Genomic DNA, 20536 nt, shown 5'->3' with positions numbered 1-20536 from the left:
TCAAAGGAAAACATCACTTTGAAACTTTTTTTTTGTTTCAAAAATGTCAAAAGAAAACAATTTTTTAAATTTTTTTTCCATTTTTTTCCAGCTAACACTATTTGCTGAAATTGGCCTGAATTTGCAAATAGTTTTGCTTGACTCAAAACTGCATTTTTTGGTGAATAAACTTTTAGCTCCCAAAATTTCACCTAGTTCTACTTGCAATCTGTTATTTCCACCCTCCTCATTTCTGTGAATCTCTCCATATATCTCTCTCATACTAGTCCTTCCTTGCCTGAGAACACTAACAGCCCAGGGGGGTGAGGCCAAAGGTGGCTTCAAGACAATTTCATATCTTTTAGATTTGGGCCTGAACAGAGAGCATAACAGCTCTCCCTGTATCTTAGGCAGTTCAGGGAGTTGTTCTAAATTATAGCAGCTCTGCTTGGCCTGCCTATGATCAGCTCTGTAACCTGGAGCTGCTCAAAATGACGATAATGCTTTGCACAATATGTATGGCAGCTCCGTGTGCAGGTGGCAGGGTCCCCCTCGGTGCACCGGAGGTTGGTCCTGGCAGAAGTCACCAGAGTCGAGACCTCCTGGACTACAATGGGGGAGACTGGCTGGATCCCCTGATGCTCACTCAGCGCATAGGGCTCTCCAGACCTCGTACTTCCCTGCGCGTACTTCAGGAGGTGAGGGCCACTTTGCCGCCCGCTGCTCGGATTTACCTCAACCGGGGAGGGCTTGCCCCTAAGGGGCGTGCCCTGCCCACCCTCCACGCCAGGCCCTCCGGACCTTTTCATCGGGCCCCTGCCCCGTGGACCCAACCAACCCCCCTGCCCCTTCACCGCGAGCCGGCTACCTGAGCTGCAGCCGGTCCGTTTCCAGACCGGAAACATATATACACGTTCGTGCTCCACACCCTTCACGTCCTCGCCCTCGCGTCCTGCCCTGACACAAAGTGGCGGGACCTCCTGCCACCCCTAGAGGGTGAGGAGCCCCGGTGGGCCGGCCTCTATTCCACCTTTGTCCCGAGGCCCGTCAGGGATATCAGTTGGCGGCTCCTTCACGGGGCCGTGAGCATGGGCGTGTACTTGGCGTGGTTCACCCCAATCCCGGACACCTGCCCCTTTTGCGGCGTGAGGGAAACCCTGGCGCACATCTACCTGGAGTGCGCCAGGCTGCAGCCCCTATTCCGGCTCCTCACAAATATTACGATTTTGGTTGCACTTTTCCCCTCACCTTCTTATCTATGCACTCCCTGTCTGTTGCCCCACCAAGTCATGGGACCTCCTCCTGGCCCTGGCTAAAGTGGCCATCTATAAAACCAGGGTGAGGAGGTTGGCCGATTGGAGTCTCCTGTGACTGTGGGGCCTATTTCTGATCCTCCATCCGTTCACGCCTCTGGGCAGAGTTCCCTCTGGGCGGCGTCCACTGACTCCCTTGACACCTTCGAGGAGCAGTGGACGCTGTTCGGGGTTCTCTGCTCGGTGTCCCTGTCAGTTCCCTTCATTTGACCCTTTGACCGCACTCCTGTCCCTGTTGTTCATTAGTTGTCCCCTGTAATTATTTGGCTTTCCAGGTCCTGTGGACCCCCCCTTAGACTGGGGCAAAGCCCGCCCACTTCCTGGATCCCAATACGACAACACTTCTGGCCCTGACATGCCCCCCCAGCGCTGCTCACCACGTACTCTGACACTGGACCTTGCAGGAGTGGTTATTTGTGTGTGTATAAGTTATAGGGCAGCATGGTGCTGGCTTATGCAGCACCTGCCTCAGGAGTATTATTTGCTTTAGGGCTTCTATGGCCCTCAATCACTGCTGCAGGATATGGAGGCCATAGTGGGGAGGAAGAATCCCTCCCAATGACTTTGCATTGGCTTCAGTGTGCTTTGGGTGCCTCAGAGACTGAATGTCCAAGCTTAATCCCAAGCTAATATACACAGCGACTTTATCCCACTAGTGTATCTTCCCTCTTCTTCTCCTTTTATTTACACCACCCACTTCCCATTCCTCTTGCCTCCCTACCCCTCTGCATTTTTTGCCTTTTGTGGGTCTTTATATAAGCCTTCCCAGATACATGGCAAAGCTACTCAGTGAACAGGTAGGGTAACAAGATTGTCTGCCCCTTTAAGGACCAGGAGGCCTTAGGTTAGCCAGCCCTGTTCAATCAGTCTCACCTGTGCCATAATTACCTGCCCCTCAGCCTGAGGAGATGGGACTAATGGGGACAGGTGTTAGTATGGGTGAACACCCAGGGCCTCATAAAAAGCTTTGTGAGCCCAAAGGTGGGGAAGGAAGCTGTGAGAAGCAATAGAGAGAGCAGGTAGCTATGAGGTAGGGTCTGGAAGAAGTAGTGAGGACCATGGGGGAAGCTATGGGAGACCCTGGGGAGAGCAGTGGGCTAGGAGAAACCTATTAGGAGGAAATGTGCCTCCTGGGAGACAGCCTTAGGAGGCAGTGCTTTTGTTTAGGGAGCGCAGAAGAACCCTGCAGGGCTCTGGAGTAGGGGTGAAGAACTTCAGCGTAGCCCAAGAGGAGCAGAACAACTGTTTGTTTGGATTTTCAGTTGGGCTTTCCTTCCCCTGAAAGGGGACCGAGTTTGAAATGTGACTTGGCTGGAGAGTTGGGCTGGGAGATGGAGACTGCTGCAGAACTAAATTGGTTAAAAATAGGGGGTGCTAGAGTGAATGAACCTCTGATGCTGAGTCCTGGCTGGCCTGTAGCTCTCCATTACAGGTAAGTACCCCCAAAATAACAAAATGTAGCCTACTCACGTGCTGCCCTTCAGTCAGCTAGTTGTGTCATGAGCTCTAGTGACAGGCCCTAATGATCTGTTATGTCACCTCCTCTGGAGTGATGCCATATCTCAGTGTGATTTTTAACACTGCTGTCACAGGAATCCCTCAATGATGTGTCATGTCCCCATAGTAGCCGTTAAGGGGGGGATGAAAGTGTGTGTGTATGAGCAGCAAGGATGCCAGGATTGCCAGCATAGGTTTGGGTTCCTTTTTGCTGTTACTTCTCATGATAATGTAGACAGTTGTGGCCGGCTGTAATTCCTGCTTGGAGCCTGTCTGTTAGGGTTGGAAGCTCCTAGCTGAGGATTGTTTTATTATGTGTACCATGAAAATGCACTCTAGACTAGAGGTGAGTTGTAAACCCTGAATTATAAAACCAGCTTTTGGGATGTTTGAAAATTTCTCATGTTGAAAATAACCCTTGTCATGCCACTGTCTGAATAATGAACTGACCCACACCTTCCCTGATCCAACACTGCAGAACACTGGCAGACCTGTTAAATGTGATGTTCTCCCTGGATATCCTTCATTTCAGTGGAGGGCCCAAGCAGATGTCTGAATTCCCCCAGGGAAACAGGAAGGAAAATGGTGGGGTTGAGGCACTCTTATCCCCTACAAGCCTGGTGTGAAATCCTGGCCCCACTGAAGTCAATGGGAGTTTTACCATTGACTACAATGGGCCAGGATTTCGCATCAAATCAGTGGGGCAATGCAGTTTTACTGTTGGTGTAAAACTTTGTTGGTGGTCTCCCTGCCCAACCCCCTTAAAGCATACATTTTGAATGCACTGGATGCAGAAGAGCCAAGCAAGAGCTCATTGATGAGTTGTTATATCTTCATTTTTGTATGTTCCCAAAGTCTGGCAAGTGATCGGTTGACAAAACAAAAGTTCAAGGAATTATTCAGTGCAAGAGGCCTGGGGTTCTATTCCTGACTCTGCCACTGGTCTGCTGGGTGACCCTGGGCAAGTCGCTTCCCCTCCCTGTTTCTCAGTTTCCCTCGCTGTAAAATGAGAATAATAAAGCTGAGCTCCTTTGTAAGTGCTTTGAGATCTATTGATGGAAAGTGCTTTGTAAGAGCTAAGTATTTTGCATGTGTAAAATAAAGCATCAGGACTAACACATGGTGTACTTTCAGAGATGCATTTTGAAACATCAGTTAGAGATGCTGTGCTGTGGGATGTGTTTGTATAGCAAAGCAAAAATCTGAGATGCTATGTTTCTGAATCTGTTTTTTGCTGCTACTCTTTTAAAATTCTCTCCTAACCTTTTCTGCATTAGAACTACATGCTAGGTTTGGTAGTCCTGTTCCTAACTACACAATGTCTGAGCTCAGAGGCAATTAAAACCTGTTAATCCAAAACTAGCTGCCCTGGCAGCAACCCATGAGCAGCACAGAGATTTCATAACACCTCTGATTTGTTTGCGCTTGACATCTGCACCACCTCAGGCCAATGTGAATGAACATCAATATGCACTAAAAATGCATGTTTCCCTTTTTCACAGAAGGCTATGTCTCCATATGTTCTGCCGGGGAGATCCAAGCCATGCAGAGGGGTGAAATGGGGCTCTTGCAGGTTTATGAGAATGCTTTGATAAGCAGGGTATTGGTTAGGTATAACTTCAATAGCAGAGTCCATTTTAGCCCTTAGAAATGAATGGGGGCAAGTGGATTAATTTTTACTACTCCTTCCCCTACCCCCAATGTTTTCGAGGAAACCTGCTTAATGCAGCTTTATGAAACACTATGGGTACTAAGGTCTGATTCACTAGTTGGGCCCAATCACTTTCTAGTCAGTTCAGTTTTACTGCTGTGGAAATTGAGCAAGTAAAACTATCAGATCCCTGAGGAACACCCTGTGGTGGGGTGTGCTCCCCACACTAGCCCTGCAAGAGCTGAATTAGGCCAGATGGGCCCACTCAGCTAATTGGGCTGCAAACAGGGGAACTTTAGGTTGGAGGCAGCTGATTAGAGAGACGCTCACCTATGAGGGACTTCTACAAAAGCCAGGAGGCTGGCAACAGAAGGGGCAGCTGGGAAAAGCTGTGGTTACTCCCTGGGAATAGAGAGGAGGGTTTGGAGGCGGCAGAGACACTTTGCCTAAAGTTAGTTTCTGAGAGGGAAGAGTCTGGCAAACCCAGTGGATTGGGGAAGGTCAGGAGCTATGGAAGTGCCTCGGAATGAACCTTGGCTACTGTGTAGAGGGTTCCTGAGCCAGAACCTGGAGAAGAGGGTGGGCCTGGGTTCCCCTGTCAGTCGCTGTGAAGCAGAAGGCGGCGGAGAGCTGGAACCTTGATGTGCTCCCCCTGGAAGAGGGAACCACAATAGTGACCTGGCCAGAGGTTGCTGTCCCGCTCAGGAAGGAAGAGAAGACCTGGGCAGCTATCCCCACTCCCTGCCTCTCGACTGGGAGCTGGAAGACAAGAGCCCCGGGGTGGGGTAGCTGGACTCCTGGCAGGGAGCTATACAGAGCTGTGAGCCCTGGCTTGGATATATCATGGTTTGCATCCTGCTTCAGGGGCCATATCAGTGATCACCTGTTCCTCCCTTGATATAGATGTTGGGTGGTAGGTGTTGGGATATAACAAGTTTTAAGGGACACTGGTAACTTTACATTCAGTCTAGCCAGTTTGTTTGAATTACTGGTATGCACATTCCTATCTCATCCTGCTGCAGTATGTGCATATAGCAAGGAGAACTGAATAGACAAGAAGACAGAAATATAAAAGGATCAGGATCGCTAAAGGAACAAAGTCCTTAGGATTCAAAGCTAGTTCTCTGCAGGGGCCTTGTGCAGTGATTAGTCAATCAAAGTGGCTTTCCAAGATGTGGGGCATGGGAAGGGAAGATTAACGGGAGGAGGACTTCTAGTATTAGGAGGAAAAGTCTGTTTGGGGAGAGCAGAAAAATCCAAGGAGTCCAGCAAAGGTAGCCAGAGTAGGAGTGGTGTAGAAGAGGGAAACTGCATGTGTAGAGAATAGGAGATGCTGTTGGGTTGGGATGAATGAGGAATTTTTGTGGCTCTGAGCCCCATTTAATTTTTAAAAGCATCCCCTTCAGATAGACATATCGTAATGGCTGCATTGCTCTGGGTACCTCAATACTTAGCAAATCACCTGCAGTAACAAACTCATATGAAAGTTATCAAAGTTCTCAACATGAGTACCCGCGGCTACATTAAATAAAACTAGGCAGAAATTTATCCTACTCCTGCCAATTAATCCCTCAACTGCTGACAAACCAGAACAACTCTAACACTTTAATCTTCTTTAGTGCTTTTCCACAGTTGGGATACAATTAAGATATAAAAAGAGAACACATTAAGATTCTGACCTTTTCCATTCATATCTGAAATAGGGAATATACAGTATAAAAAAAGCACAAAACCCTTATGCTTTTCTTCCCAATCTCCTGTATGATCATCACTCCACTCCAGGTGAGTGCAGCTGTAGGCAGCCAGAGTTTCAGGCAGTTTCTCTTGCGATGCCCTTTTTTGAGCTGCCTAGCACAAAGCCATTAGCTCACAAGAAAATCAGCAAAGCCAGCTACCATGGAACCTGTTTTTCTTTCCACGGAACAACTTTAGTTAGAACCGTGATCTGCGCACTGCAGTCAATGGGTGCAATTCTGAACTGATTGGGCCAACTTCTCTGCTGCTGTAAATTAGTTTGGTTCCATCAACTTAATAAAACTTGCCAATTAACACAAGTGTCACAAGAAGTGAAAATCAATGAGTTACTATTATACCAAAGCACAGATTTTCAAACATAGCCTCTAATTTTAGGTTTCAGAGTAGCAGCCGTGTTAGTCTGTATTCGCAAAAAGAAAAGGAGTACTTGTGGCACCTTAGAGACTAACAAATTTATTGGAGCATAAGCTTTCGTGAGCTACAGCTCACTTCATCGGATGCATTTGGTGGAAAAAGCAGAGGAGAGATTTTTATATACACACACACACAACATGAAACAATGGGTTTATCATACACACTGTAAGGAGAGTGATCACTTAAGATAAGCCATCACCAGCAGCAGGGGGGGAAAGGAGGAAAACCTTTCATGGTGACAAGCAAGGTAGGCTAATTCCAGCAGTTAACAAGAATATCAGAGGAACAGTGGGGGTCCTAATAAGCGATGGTCACATAAACACCACCCTATATCAGAAACCTACTGACCGCTATTCCTACCTACATGCCTCTAGCTTTCATCCAGATCATACCACTCGATCCGTTGTCTACAGCCAAGCGCTACGATATAACCACATTTGCTCCAACCCCTCAGACAGAGAGAAACACCTACAAGATCTCTATCATGCATTCCTACAACTACACTACCCACCTGCTGAAGTGAAGAAACAGATTGACAGAGCCAGAAGAGTACCCAGAAGTCACCTACTACAGGACAGGCCCAACAAAGAAAACAACAGAACGCCACTAGCCATCACCTTCAGCCCCCAACTAAAACCTCTCCAACGCATCATCAAGGATCTACAACCTATCCTGAAGGACGAGCCATCGCTCTCTCAGATCTTGGGAGACACACCAGTCCTTGCTTACAGACAGCCCCCCAATCTGAAGCAAATATTCACCAGCAACCACACACCACACAACAGAACCACTAACCCAGGAACCTATCCTTGCAACAAAGCCCGTTGCCAACTCTGTCCACATATTTATTCAGGGGATACCATCATGGGGCCTAATCACATCAGCCACACTATCAGAGGCTCGTTCACCTGCGCATCTACCAATGTGATATATGCCATCATGTGCCAGCAATGCCCCTCTGCCATGTACATTGGCCAAACTGGACAGTCTCTACGTAAAAGAATGAATGGACACAAATCAGACATCAAGAATTATAACATTCAAAAACCAGTTGGAGAACACTTCAATTTCTCTGGTCACTTGATTACAGACCTAAGAGTGGCTATCCTTCAACAAAAAAGCTTCAAAAACAGACTCCAAGGAGAGACTGCTGAATTGGAATTAATTTGCAAACTGGATACAATTAACTTCGGCTTGAATAGAGACTGGGAATGGATGAGTCATTACACAAAGTAAAACTATTTCCCCATGGTATTTCTCCCTCCCACCCCACCCCCCATTGTTCCTCAGATATTCTTGTTAACTGCTGGAATTAGCCTACCTTGCTTGTCACCATGAAAGGTTTTCCTCCTTCCCCACCCCGCTGCTGGTGATGGCTTATCTTAAGTGATCACTCTCCTTACAGTGTGTATGATAAACCCATTGTTTCATGCTCTCTCTCTGTGTGTGTGTGTGTGTGTGTGTGTGTGTGTGTATATATATATATATAATAAAAATCTCTCTGCTTTTTCCACCAAATGCATCCGATGAAGTGAGCTGTAGCTCACGAAAGCTTATGCTCTAATAAATTTGTTAGTCTCTAAGGTGCCACAAGTACTCCTTTTCTTTTTTCCTCTAATTTGATTGATTGTGATGGGAATCATATGTGACTGAACTAAAACTCTCCTATGAGGGTATCATTGCAGATTGTAATCTTTTGCTGCAACTTGAGTGCCATCAGGAGCTCTTGCACGGCTCCTGTTGCTATCATCTCATAAATTCTGACTACTGCAGGGAAAATCACAGTGAGCCAAAGGCCAGAGCTGTTGGTTTTAGGTTTAATTTTCTTCTTTGCAAATGCAGCAGAGCAAAGCTTGTGGCTTTGGAGGATAAATTGTTTGAATTAAGTGGCATGTTTTGAAGAAAATAAAAATGATGGCAATCATGCAAGTCATTGTTTCATAGCAGGGCTATATCTCCTCCTGACGTAGGAGCTAATAGCCGTTCTAGCCTGATAACTGCTGGACTTTTGTTCCTTCTGTAAATGGTTGATGATATAGCCCATTGCTTTCCAGGATTTCACATGCCCCAGTGATTGCTTTGTGGCCAGATAGCACCATGCCCCACCATAAACATAAGAGCCCTTCTTAACTCAGATGATAAGCTCAAGAGGCATCCTACCAAGAAAAGTAACTGTTTACTAACTACACAACCTGTGTGTGCACCTAGGTTGGCATTTTTATTTGCCAAGCTAATATTTGAGTGGGATTAAATGGAGTTAACTATGACAAGTTATTTTCTCTTCTCTTGGCTCACAATGAGCTCTCTGCCTCTTTCTGTACTTAAAATAAAATGTGTGATCATAACTAATCCAAGAAATTGCACGGCACACAGTAAAGTGCCAGTGTTTCTGCTTAGAACTGGGGTGCCTTGTCTGAGCTTAAGTGAAATTTAAAAGATTGCTTAAAGAATAATTGGTTTTAAACTAAGGAATGCATATTCGCTGTGAAGCAATGCATTCAGCATGTACCATCCAATCACTGTTTATTTCCCATAAATCATTGAAGTCCAGTTTACAAGCAAATGAAGTGTTTGTGATCTTAAGTTTTTTGGTATTCCCAGAGCATTATATCTCATAGTTCATCAGACAACTGGAATAATAACTTACAGTAGAGTTCTGCACAAAACTCAATTAAAATCAATTCATAAGTAATTTACTTGCATACAAAATATTACCATTCTCTGCCTAGTCTGTTTACGATAGTCCATGTTGTCTCCTTAAAATGTAGCTGTCATCAGAGACGTTTTCTACATGTCCTAATGGCTAGATCACCCAGAGTGGGACTTGGGAGACCTGACTTCTATTCCTGGCTCTGCCACTGGCCTGCTGGGTGACCTTGGGCAAGTCACTTGCCTCCCTGTGCCTTAATTTCCCCATCTGTGAAGTGGGGATAGTGACACTGACTTCCTTTGTAAAGTGCCTTGAGATCTACTGGTGAAAAGTGCTACCCAAGGACTAGGTATTTTCATTCCACTGGAAAGTTTGTTCTCACAGTATTTCCAGTCCAGGACTTGGGGATTTAAAATAGTGTCCGAACTTTTGGGTGCTCAACTGAAATGAACCTCTGAAATGTAAAAGCAAACCCCAACTAGGCTGGCCCCCAAAAGAATGAGTTTTTTTAAAAGCAAATTTTTTTTTTAAAAAATCATAATTTAAAGAAAATGAACTTTTTTTTTATCTTCTGCTTTCTGAGTCTTCAGGCTTACAATCGGGCCACATTTGCTCTGCTACCATGAGAGCTAGTAACTTTTTTAAATGAAAGGTGAGGTTCATACATAATGAAGACTCCAGGATCTGGGCTTTAAGAAAAACACAAAATATTCTGAACACTCAGATAAAAATCACAAGAGTTGGCAACACTGTAAAAAGCTGGCCTACCTAGATTCATAGATACCAAGGTCAGAAGGGACCATTATGATCATCTAGTCCAACCTCCTGCACAACGCAATCTCACCCACCCACTCCTACGAAAAACCTCTCACCTATGTCTGAGCTATTGAAGTCCTCAAATCGTGGTTTAAAGACTTCAAGGAGCAGAGAATCCTTCAGCAAGTGATCTGTGCCCCATGCTACAGAGGAAGGCGAAAAACCTCCAGGGCCTCTTCCAATCTGCCCTGGAGGAAAATTCCTTCCAAATATGGCAATCAGCTAAACCCTGAGCATATGGGCAAGATTCACCAGCCAGACACCCAGGAAAGAATTTTCTGTAGGGATCCGAGTTACTACAGAAAATTCTTTCCTGGGTGTCTGGCTGGTGAATCTTGCCCATATGCTCATATCCTCTGAGCTTGCAAAGCATTACATTCCCTTTCAAGAGTCTGTAAAGCCTAAGACTCTGCAGTTTGTATAAGTGCACACAACAATATTAATCTCTGAAAACCTTTGCTACTCAGTAAAATATACGTTTGGGAATCTAATGATGACTGGCAATGATTTGCATTGCATAATGTGAATGCCATCATTCAATAAACAGATCCAGTATCAGGATCCAGCAGTCATGACACATGTTTCTCAGCTCAGAACTGCATACCATTTGGATGGTTTTATTAGTGGAAGAGAGGCTGAGAACGATGGAATTTCACCATTGTAGGCCTGCCTTGATGTGAGTAATTGGTTCCTACACAGTGACCCTCTCTGTGGGTAACAGTATCGACCTTCCTTACTGGGGTGTTGTGAGGATACATACCTTTTTAATGTTTGTGTGATGCTCGGATACTATAGCATGAGCGGGGCATATTCCTTTAAAAGAAGGATAGACATGCGACTGTGTAAGCTTTCTCTAATTCCTTGACTCATCAATATGCCTCAACCCCGTTTTGGAGGGACAGCTTCTAAGGATTTAAGTTTCCAAGTTTTGTTCTTCAGTTAATTGCAAACTTTAATTTGTTCATCTAGTTTTAATTTCAAATCTACCAGACATCTATCTAAATTAATGCTGGGAGTGCATTACCTCTAGCTCTGAAGCATGAAATGTTCATAATATCCTCTCCAAATATATTGCTTCCTTGGAACCTGGATGAGATATACCAGCTGGCTGCTTGGGTGCTGGGGACCATTAAGAGTTGGGCCATCTCTGCCCCAAGCAATATTTGAACCTTGCGCTACTGGTGAACTTTTTCTTTTGGAACCATAATTTCTTCCACTGCTGATACCACTAACCTGATGTGCTTCCAAAAAGACAGTATCTCCTTGACCTCCTCTAACAAGTGAAGATTATATTGCTGGGTAGCTGGGAGGGAGACATGGAGATGAATGAGTAGGCAGTTATTTTATACCATAAAATGGCAGAACAACCTCAGTCAAAGAAACTGGAGGAGAAAATGCCAAAATATGGGCAAGTATATCAAGCTGATTGCTTCAGTCCACATGTATTATGCAACCATTTGCCCACAACTTCAAATCAATACCAAACATTTCATAAAAAGCACACTGAAAATACCAAGAACAATACCAGTGGAGCAACGAGAACAATGCATTTTAAATACTTGCTCCCCTCCCCAAACCGGTAAATCATAGCATTATGGTCTACGCCGCCACTAACAAAATAACCGAAAGAAAGAACATCTGTGTTGAAATGTGTGAAAAGGAAATGACACCAGTAGGGGAGAGGCAGATTTTTCTACTTCATCTCTTTGTGGGGCTCAGTCCTGCCAGGTTCTGAGCCCTCTGGTCCCAGATCCAGCAAAGCACTTCAGCAGATGCTTAACTTAAAGCACTGAGTACTGCTATTGAAAGTCAATGGGACTATTTATGCACTGGACTCCTCATAGGCTTCAAGTTAAGACTAAGCTGAATGGCTGTGATGCATCTGAGCCTGCGTTCTCAGCATGTTGGAAGATCAAGTTGTTAGACCCTTCAGTGCCCCACTGTGTGCATGCAAAGAACATACAGTTCCACTGGTTTCAGTGAAATGTGGAGACATATGACATGTAATCATGGGGCTGTACTTCTGTTTCAGAGGCTGAGTGTTTGTAGGGCAGAGTCTTCAATAGAGAAGTACAGTCAGTCGTCTGTGGACACTTTTTTTTTTTTTTTTTTTTTTTTTTTAATCATCAAATCCATTTCAACCTCTGTATCCTTTCAGATGAATGAATAAATGATCTGACAAATACCGGTCAGCTTCACAGAAGAGCATAATATTATTTCTTAGTAACCAGGGTAGAAAAAAAATTGAGCTACATTTCAGAAAAACATCCATCTTCGCCCATGACTCAAAGATGTTGGGAAAAAAAATCAGTGTACAGAAGACTGCAGAATTCTTGAAAACCATCCCTGGCCTTGATTCTGCTTGGACAAGCCGTTATGTACACAGCCCCACTGTGGGTACTGGGTTGGATCTCTGGAGACCTACATTCTATTCCTTGCTCTACAACAACTTGCTGTGTGATCTAATGCAAACCACTTCACCTCTGTGCTTCTGTCATATTTACTTAGGTTAGGTTATAAGCTCTTCTGGACAGTCTCTTACTATGTGTGTTCAGTGCACAGTGTAGTCCTGATCTAGGTGGAGGCCTCCAATATAGCTGTCGTATAATATAACATGTTAATATAAATGATTGCTAACGGACCTTTGTACTCTGACTTCAGAGAGCCACTTGCTGGTTTGGGCCCTATGCTTCTCTCTGAATCGGGCCCATATTAAGGAGTTCCCATTAGAAACTGTTTCAGTAGCAAAGTTTCTTTTAAAAAAAAAAAAATAAAAAAAATAAAATAATGGGCTATGTTTTCTCTCTTGTGTCCTCTGAATCCCTGTTGACTTAATGTGGTCTGTAGTCACTAAAATTTCCAAGGGAAATTTGAAGTGAAAAAGTCTTGTTTTCATTTCCCCCACTTTTCTGCTGCCTCTGCAGTTTTCCTTTTCATTTATAAATCATGTGCCAGTTGCCCTCTTGAAGCTGTCCAGTTTTAGAGTCTTATGATCTCCAAAGGTGATTTCTTTCTGCTCTGCTTTAGGTCACTTTTATGGTACAGGACTCTGACTACTATTTATGGGGATTTGATTTATTGCCTCATTCTCCAAAAATCTGTTCTAGCTATTTATACATTTATTTCTCTCAAAGTAGTTCAACGTAATTTTTGTAAAAGAGAATGTCCTTCCATGCCACGAATCAGCATCACATTTATTCATCAACTATCCCTCCACCTCCCAAAAACCTGATTTTTGAGTTCTGGAATAGATACATTTTTTCCTGTGTAACCTTTCCTTCGATGGCTTCAAATGAATTTAGAAGATTTATCAAAATTACTCTAAGTGTTTCCAGATTCTAACCCCCCGCCCACCCCACCCCAGCTCATAGCCATACAATTTAACAACTGATGGCGGCAAATAGAGATGGGAACTGCTATAAAAAGTGTCCCATATTATCACTACACTGTCAGGGGCAATAGGTAATTATCTCCCTGGGTTAGTCCTGCTCTCCAGGCCAAACTGCAAGGCTGGAAGTTCATACATGTTGATTGCTCTGTCTAATTTCTGTGATCTAAAATCTCAAGATGAAGAGAAGCCCAATATAGTCTTTCTCTATGCGATTCCAACCCAGCAGATTTTGCAAGGTTGGTCTGCCACTTGGCTTCTATTTCCTTAGGGGGCCACACAGTTTAGAGTAGCACCTGCCTTCAGGTGCCTGTATGTATAGTGTCTAGCACAATGGAGCTCTGATCTTGGCTGGGACGTCTAGGCACTCCTGTAATATAAAGCATACTGTATGGCAAAACTAGTGTCTATTCTATGCCTTGGGATTTTTCATGTCAAACTGCTCTTTTTCTACTCTTGTAGCTGTGAAGTAAATCACATAAAGAGGGTGCTGTCTTTGATGGTGGATTATCCTTGGATATGGTTTTGCCTGGCACAAAAAAACAAGTATCTGCCGCTCAGATATTATTATGTGGGAAGTTGCTCATGTAATAGTTTCATTCACTAACAGAGTGAAAAGCCCATTGAGCATAGAATTTCTCTTCCAAAAGAATTGTTGCCTGGCCTCTAATCAAATGGCTGGCACTTAGAGCTATAATGCCAGTTTATTTAATATTGTCATATGGGTATTCTGTGATGTTTTTCTATTGTTACAACATCACCATTTCATTAAGCTGGATGTTTATTATTCAATTTCAATTACCTGAGCTATGCCCCTGTGGATTCTCCAGCACCTCTCTGTTGAAGCTAAGAGCTAAATTTATACATCTAGCAATTTTACTTGAAAGAGAAGAAATCTCATAACTCTTCAGGAAACAAACAGGAGAACTGCCACAAGAAATGTGCTGGAAAGTCTTCCAAAAACAAGACATGGGAATGCACACAATTAGTAGCACTAGGTGATAACACCCTGGTATTTGTTGGTGAGACTTGAAATAGAGTTGAAATTAATGGCAAACACAGCTAACCTATTGATTGGCCAGATAGCTCCCTAAATACCTCTGGACAAACCAACCTGTGATATGAGTAATGTGTGTGTGTGTGGGGGGGGGGAAAGGGTGGCATGGGCTTTTCAATTACTTAAACTTTAAAATTGCTGGCTGAGATTAGATCAATTGAATTCTTATTGTTCATCACTAGCACAGCATGTAGGAAAGCACTTCAGTAATTAGATAATGGAAGCAGGTAACAAGAAGAGCATTCACTTTAGTGTGGACTTTCTTACAGATGGCTAGATCTATTGTGTCTGGTAATCAGCCCAGGATGGGAGTCATTAAAATAAATCCAAACAAAAACTGAGGGTCAATGTATGGAGGGATTGGCAGAAGAATGCATGATGGCATATTTTGGGCTGATACCTTATCTTGTATCTTCTTGCTAGGGAGAAGACACCTTCATGGAGTGAGCAGAGTGGCCACTTAAAGTGATGACAAAGGAAGAGCTGGCTACTGGCAGGGAGCTCCTGCTGAAATGATGTTCGGAAGACAAAATAATATACAGTTCCATCTCAAGAAAACTAGCTGAAGGGTATTCCTCTCCAATTGCCATGTGGACGTCATCAGGCAGTTGATTATCTGTCATTCACAATCTTCCAGAGTGGCAGCTTTGTCCTGCTCAGCAACATGACGGGTAACAGGGCAACAGGTTTTTGGTGGTGGAGGGTGTCTGTGTGGGTTTTTTTTTTTTTTTTTTTTGGTGAGGTGGGGAACCCTATTGAAATATGCAGCATCAGTTGGAGGTATTGCTCTGTTCCTGTCTTGCTGCTACCACCCCAAGAGCATATGACCTCTGTATCTTGTTCCCAGAAATGCATTCCTGCTGTACTCCTAAACCAAAACTCATTCTGTACTTAGACCCAAATAGTGAGCACAGAAAGTAGTTGAGCATCTCACTGTTCAGTCCTCACCAGTTACTGAACTTCTCATTCTGTGCTCTGGATAGCACCCTACGTCCTGTGCCACCAAGCCCATTCCCTCTCCTCTCTGACAGGTCTCTTCCAGACCCACTTCTGCAAAGGCTTTGCCTCCTCACCAGTGGTATGGCCACAGATCCCTTGTCTGAACAGATGACTCATTCATCATATCTGTCCATTGGATAAGTGTTAATGCAGAGGTGGGCAAACTACAGCCCGCAGGCCACATCCAGCCTGGCAGACCATCCTGCCTGGCCCTTGAGTTCTTGGCCAGGGAGGCTAGCCCCCAGTCCCTTCCCTGCAGCTATGCCGCAGTGCGGGCAGAGGGGCTGCGAGCTCCTGCCGCTCTGAGCGGTATGGTAAGGGGGCAGCAGTGGTGCATGCGGTGGTGGTGGGGGGGAAGGTAGGGGGTCTTGGGGGCAGTCGGGGGACAGGGAGTGGTTAGATGGGGTGGAGGTTCTGGGGCGGTTGGGGACAGGGAATAGGGGGTTGGATGGGAGTCCTGGGGGGCCTGTCGAGGGGGGGGTGGATAGGAGTTGGGGGCAGTCAGGGAGAAGGGGGGGTTGAATGGGGGTGGGATCCCGTGGGGGCACGGTTTGGGGCAGGGGGTCCTTGGAGGGGGCGGTCAGGGGACAAGGAGCAGGGGGGGTTGAATGGGTCAGGTGTTCTGAGGGGGGCAGTTGGGAAGTGGGAGGGGGCAGATAGGGGGCAGGGACCAGGCTGTTTTGGGGGGCACAGCCTTCCTTACCTGGCCCTACATACAGTTTCACACCCCAATGTGGCCCTTGGGCCAAAAAGTTTGTTCATCCCTGTGTTAATGGGAAGAGACTTTTTTATTTGCATTTTGGTAGTGCCTAGGGGCTCCGGCCCTATATCAGGGCCCCATTGTGCTATACAGTGTATAAATGCATAACAAAGAACCCAGAGAGCTCAGGGACAGATCTTCAAAAGGTATTTAGGTGCCACAATTCCCATTGACTTCAATGACTTCAAAGGTGCCTAACCGCCTTTAAAATTTGGGCACTTGCATTGCAGAACATGTTACTTAGATTGTATCATGTCAATTTACAGTGCTTTAACAGTGAAAATAACTTTAGGCTTAAATATACACTGCTGAAGATTGCAGTAAAGTTTTAGATTATTTAATTAATCTTCCGGCAGCACTATGTACATGACGGGTGAGATTTTTACAGATGCCAGGGGGATTTGAGTACCCAATTTCTATTAATTTTTAATGGGAACTGGCCATCCAAATTGCTTGCATCACTTTGAATATCTCAGCTGCAGGTTATATCCACAAAGTATTAAGTACCATGATTTTCAGACTCCTTCAGTTTGATAATCAAAGGCTCTTTGGGGCCATATTCTGTCTTCAACTCCCATTCATCCATGCAACTCAAATGATACTGTCAACAGCTATAAATTTCTTCTCTCATCTAAGAAGGTTCTTCACCTTTAGGGTTATGGCTGTATTATGGTTAAACTCTATCAGTAGGGTAGCAGACCCCCAAAGAGATCTGTGTGTTTGCGCTTGCTTACTTTATTAATCAAAAACATCTGGGAGGAGATTTTTGGTACCTAGTGCATAAAACTTCCCATAGCAACATAGGGAATGGGCACCTGAATAATCCTGGACACTTTGCTCAAAGGCAGGAAAAAAAAAATCCCTGAGCCAGGTGCAAAGAGGAAACAACTTTCTGAAATGTCAGTTAAACAAGATATTCTCACTTACTAATAGTTTTAGACTAGGCCTCTTGTCCAAAAAAAAAAAAAAAAGCGGAGGGGGGGGGGCTGCACATAACTATGCTAAGAAACACACACAAAAATGTAGCTGTTGTCCTTATATCAGCTAATTAGAATGGTGGTGGTTGTTAGAGCTGGCTAGAAAGTGGCAAAAATTGTTTCAGTAGAAATATGCTATTGCAGCAAAAATGAAATTTGAATATTTTACAGTTCTAGGGAGTGACAGGTAGAAAGAAGTAGACGTTGTATCTACACTGATTCAGATGCTGGCAAGATACTGTTTGCAATTATTAACAGTGGAAATGGTATTACAGATGGATCTTGCAGCCACGGAAGACCAGACAAAGCACAACAGGCCTGGAAAACACCAAGAATGATAAGTTTTAGTTGCTTTGGTATCTGAATCAACATGGTTGCTGTAACTTCGGCTACTTTTAACTCACTCTTCCTATGTGTTTGCCCAAGTGAGAACAGCAGTGCTACGCCATACCCGGTCTACTGGGAATCAGGAGGAATAATGGGTTGTGATGAGCATATTCCCAGGTAATTTACTATGCTGCAGGCATTTTAGTATGTTGTTCAGCAGAAATGTAGTCACCTGTCAAGCGCACACCACTGAAAATTCAAACTGACTTTCAAGCAAAGCAGATGTCACGTTATTAGAAATCTACTTCTTATCTCTCTACAGGTTCCAGAATGAGTAAAAGAAAATAAAGGACAGGGAAGAATGTGACGGCAACATTTCTCTGATCCATGTCTTAGGGGTAGAATTGATTGCCACTATGTTTCCACACTATGTCTAGATTTTTGCAAGGGTGTTTTCATAAATGATGTGCAGCTGTCACGTCATCAGTTGTCACCTCATGATGCTCCTTCTTTCCAGCTCCCAGGAAGGCATGTATATGTTATGGAAAAGAACATGTACAAGTTGCTGAAATAGCCCTCAGTACAAAAGAGGCATCTGTGAAAGCAAAAATGATGCTAGTATTAGTGTAAACATACACAGTACCATTGTATTTAGCTCTTTGGAATGGATGGCAGGTTTTGATCAAGCCATAGTGAGCTTGCCTTACAGACAACAATGCCCATCTGTGTTGCTATCTTTGGGGAAAATATGCCCATGAGGAAACACAGGAGATTTGAGTGAAGATCTTGGTAGTGCAGTGAGGACTGTGAAGTGAGTTGTAGCCAACTCTGGCAAAACCTGCTTTCCCATCCCCAGTTTTTATCCACTATGAAGCTTATGCATTCCAGGAGCATCATCAGATCTGTTGATGGTATTTTGACCAACCAGAGCTCTTCTTGGTGCAACCAGCGTAAAATAAGACTACATCGTGCTCTTTAAAAAGAGAGTCTGGAAAACATCCCAGATTTGTACATGTACCTCTTTAGTTTACAGTTCAGAGAACAAGGCTGAACAGGGATTTGATGGAGATTAATAGCTGGGCTCTTTTTCCCCCCATTTAGAAATGAAGTAATATCCACACTCTCTAAAATAAAACCCCTCCAGGATTTGCTGGCATACATAGAACAATGCTTCAGTGCTAGATGTGTACAGCTGTATTTGCACCATTGTGATTCACCTTTTTAGAAAGCCCTATCAAGAGAGTCCATCTATAGCTCCATTTAGAAACTGCCTATTTGTATTGCAGTAGCACCTAGAGATCCCAACAGAGATGGAAACCTCCTTGTGCTAGGCACTCTACAAACATATAGTGAGAGACGATCTCTGCCCCAAACTGCTTACAATCTAAAGAGTGCAGACAAAGGATGGGAGAAGAAAGAGATTAAATGACTTGGCCAAGATCATTCAGCAGGTCAGTGTCCAAGCCAGCAATAGAACTCTTCCTCCCATGGCTCTAGTTGCTAGACAGCACTGCCTCTCTAAACAAAACCTATAGCTCCTGCCCTGCACGTACCCTGCTCGTATTTATTGCTTTTATTATCTTTTCTTTTTTATGCTTCTTGACCTTAGGATGTGGAGGCTCAATGCTTATGACCATTCTTGATCCAAATACAGATAGTAATTTTCTGGTAATTGATTGATATTAAATATTCAGCTTTGGGAATAATTGCCAGATCAAGCTGCCAATTTATACAAGGGCAACACTATAGATTGTGATGGAAGCAGGGAACTTAGCTGGAGTTTGGCTTTTGGCCCAAATCTAGTTGCTACAACTTACCTAGATACTAGAATACTTTCAGATTTACAGGTAACAAATGTATGATGCTATTGTAAAAGGAAGTATTTTGTAGGTCAAGTATTTTGTGACCTGATAGGGGTCACACTGTTTGGTATTACAATGCCAACATATCTAAAATGCCTAGAAGATCAACTCTTTGCCAGCTGTTGGTTAATGGCAGATGGCCAACAAAGCATTCAGTTTCTCCATTTGTTAGAACCATGGAGAATATAGCTTTTGTATTAATGGAGTTTAACAGCTACTTAAGACCTGTTTCATAAGAAGTTTATGCACCATTGAACTCCAACTAATTTTTTTCCCTGCAATTCTCCTAGAAGTGAATTTCTGACTCATTTTAAAGGGGGAAAGAATCCCAAAATTTTAACTACTTTTAAATACTGCACTTGGAATTGGGGCAGTTTTGACACCCTGGTTTATATCACTGAAGATAAACCTGAGGTTACCAATGGAGCTATCTGGATGCAATTATGGGAAAGCAGTCCTCTGACAAAGAGGACATATAGTGCACAAGTACAAAAATTGTAGAGGTCAGATGTTTAACTGCAAAATATCATTCTTGGCTAAGAGGGGTACAGACATGCTAATGAATAGATTCAATTGTGTTAGCTGAAATCTAATAATAAACACTTATTTGTGAAAGTGCAAATGGTGAAATGACAAGCGTTTGGCAGAATACCCAGTGGGGATAATAGGATATGAGCCAAGTTTAGACCTGGTGGAGATGAATACCAGTCCCTTGACTTCCATCAGGGTTGTACTTGCCAACATTAGGTACGACTTTAGTTGCATAACTAGATAAAGTTAAAACCATGATCTTTTACCATTTTCTAACCCAACTTGCCTGCCTTTTTGGTCAGAACTGGAACTAAGCAAAACATTTGTAATGAAATCAAAAGCCCATGGCCTAGCTTCAGGATTCAGTAGTAACCTGAAACTTGGGTTAAGTTTGCATATCTTCCAGTGAGCCTTAGCGGAGTTGTGAGCCCAGGACAAATAGATAAGGATGATAAAATTGTCCATCATGATATAGAAAAAGCAGAAGTAGTAAATAAATATTTCTTTTATATTTGAAAAGAAGCAGAGTGATGCATTCATATGTTACAGTGGTCATGAAA

The 20536-nt window shown here is 43.8% G+C and overlaps 1 long non-coding RNA gene across 1 annotated transcript; it reads left to right on the top strand.

Annotated features, from left to right (window-relative positions):
- The first annotated feature begins 2275 nt into the window (after positions 1-2275).
- On the top strand, positions 2276-20491 carry LOC119862661. The gene is made up of 4 exons (XR_005295323.1): positions 2276-2724; positions 14944-15191; positions 17532-17760; positions 17906-20491. It is a non-coding gene; the product is annotated as an uncharacterized LOC119862661 (long non-coding RNA).
- The last annotated feature ends 45 nt before the right edge of the window (positions 20492-20536 follow it).

The sequence above is a fragment of the Dermochelys coriacea genome, chromosome 10 (assembly GCF_009764565.3).
Source record: "Dermochelys coriacea isolate rDerCor1 chromosome 10, rDerCor1.pri.v4, whole genome shotgun sequence".
Classification (NCBI taxonomy): domain Eukaryota; kingdom Metazoa; phylum Chordata; order Testudines; family Dermochelyidae; genus Dermochelys; species Dermochelys coriacea.
This window is presented reverse-complemented; position numbering and strand designations above follow the sequence as displayed.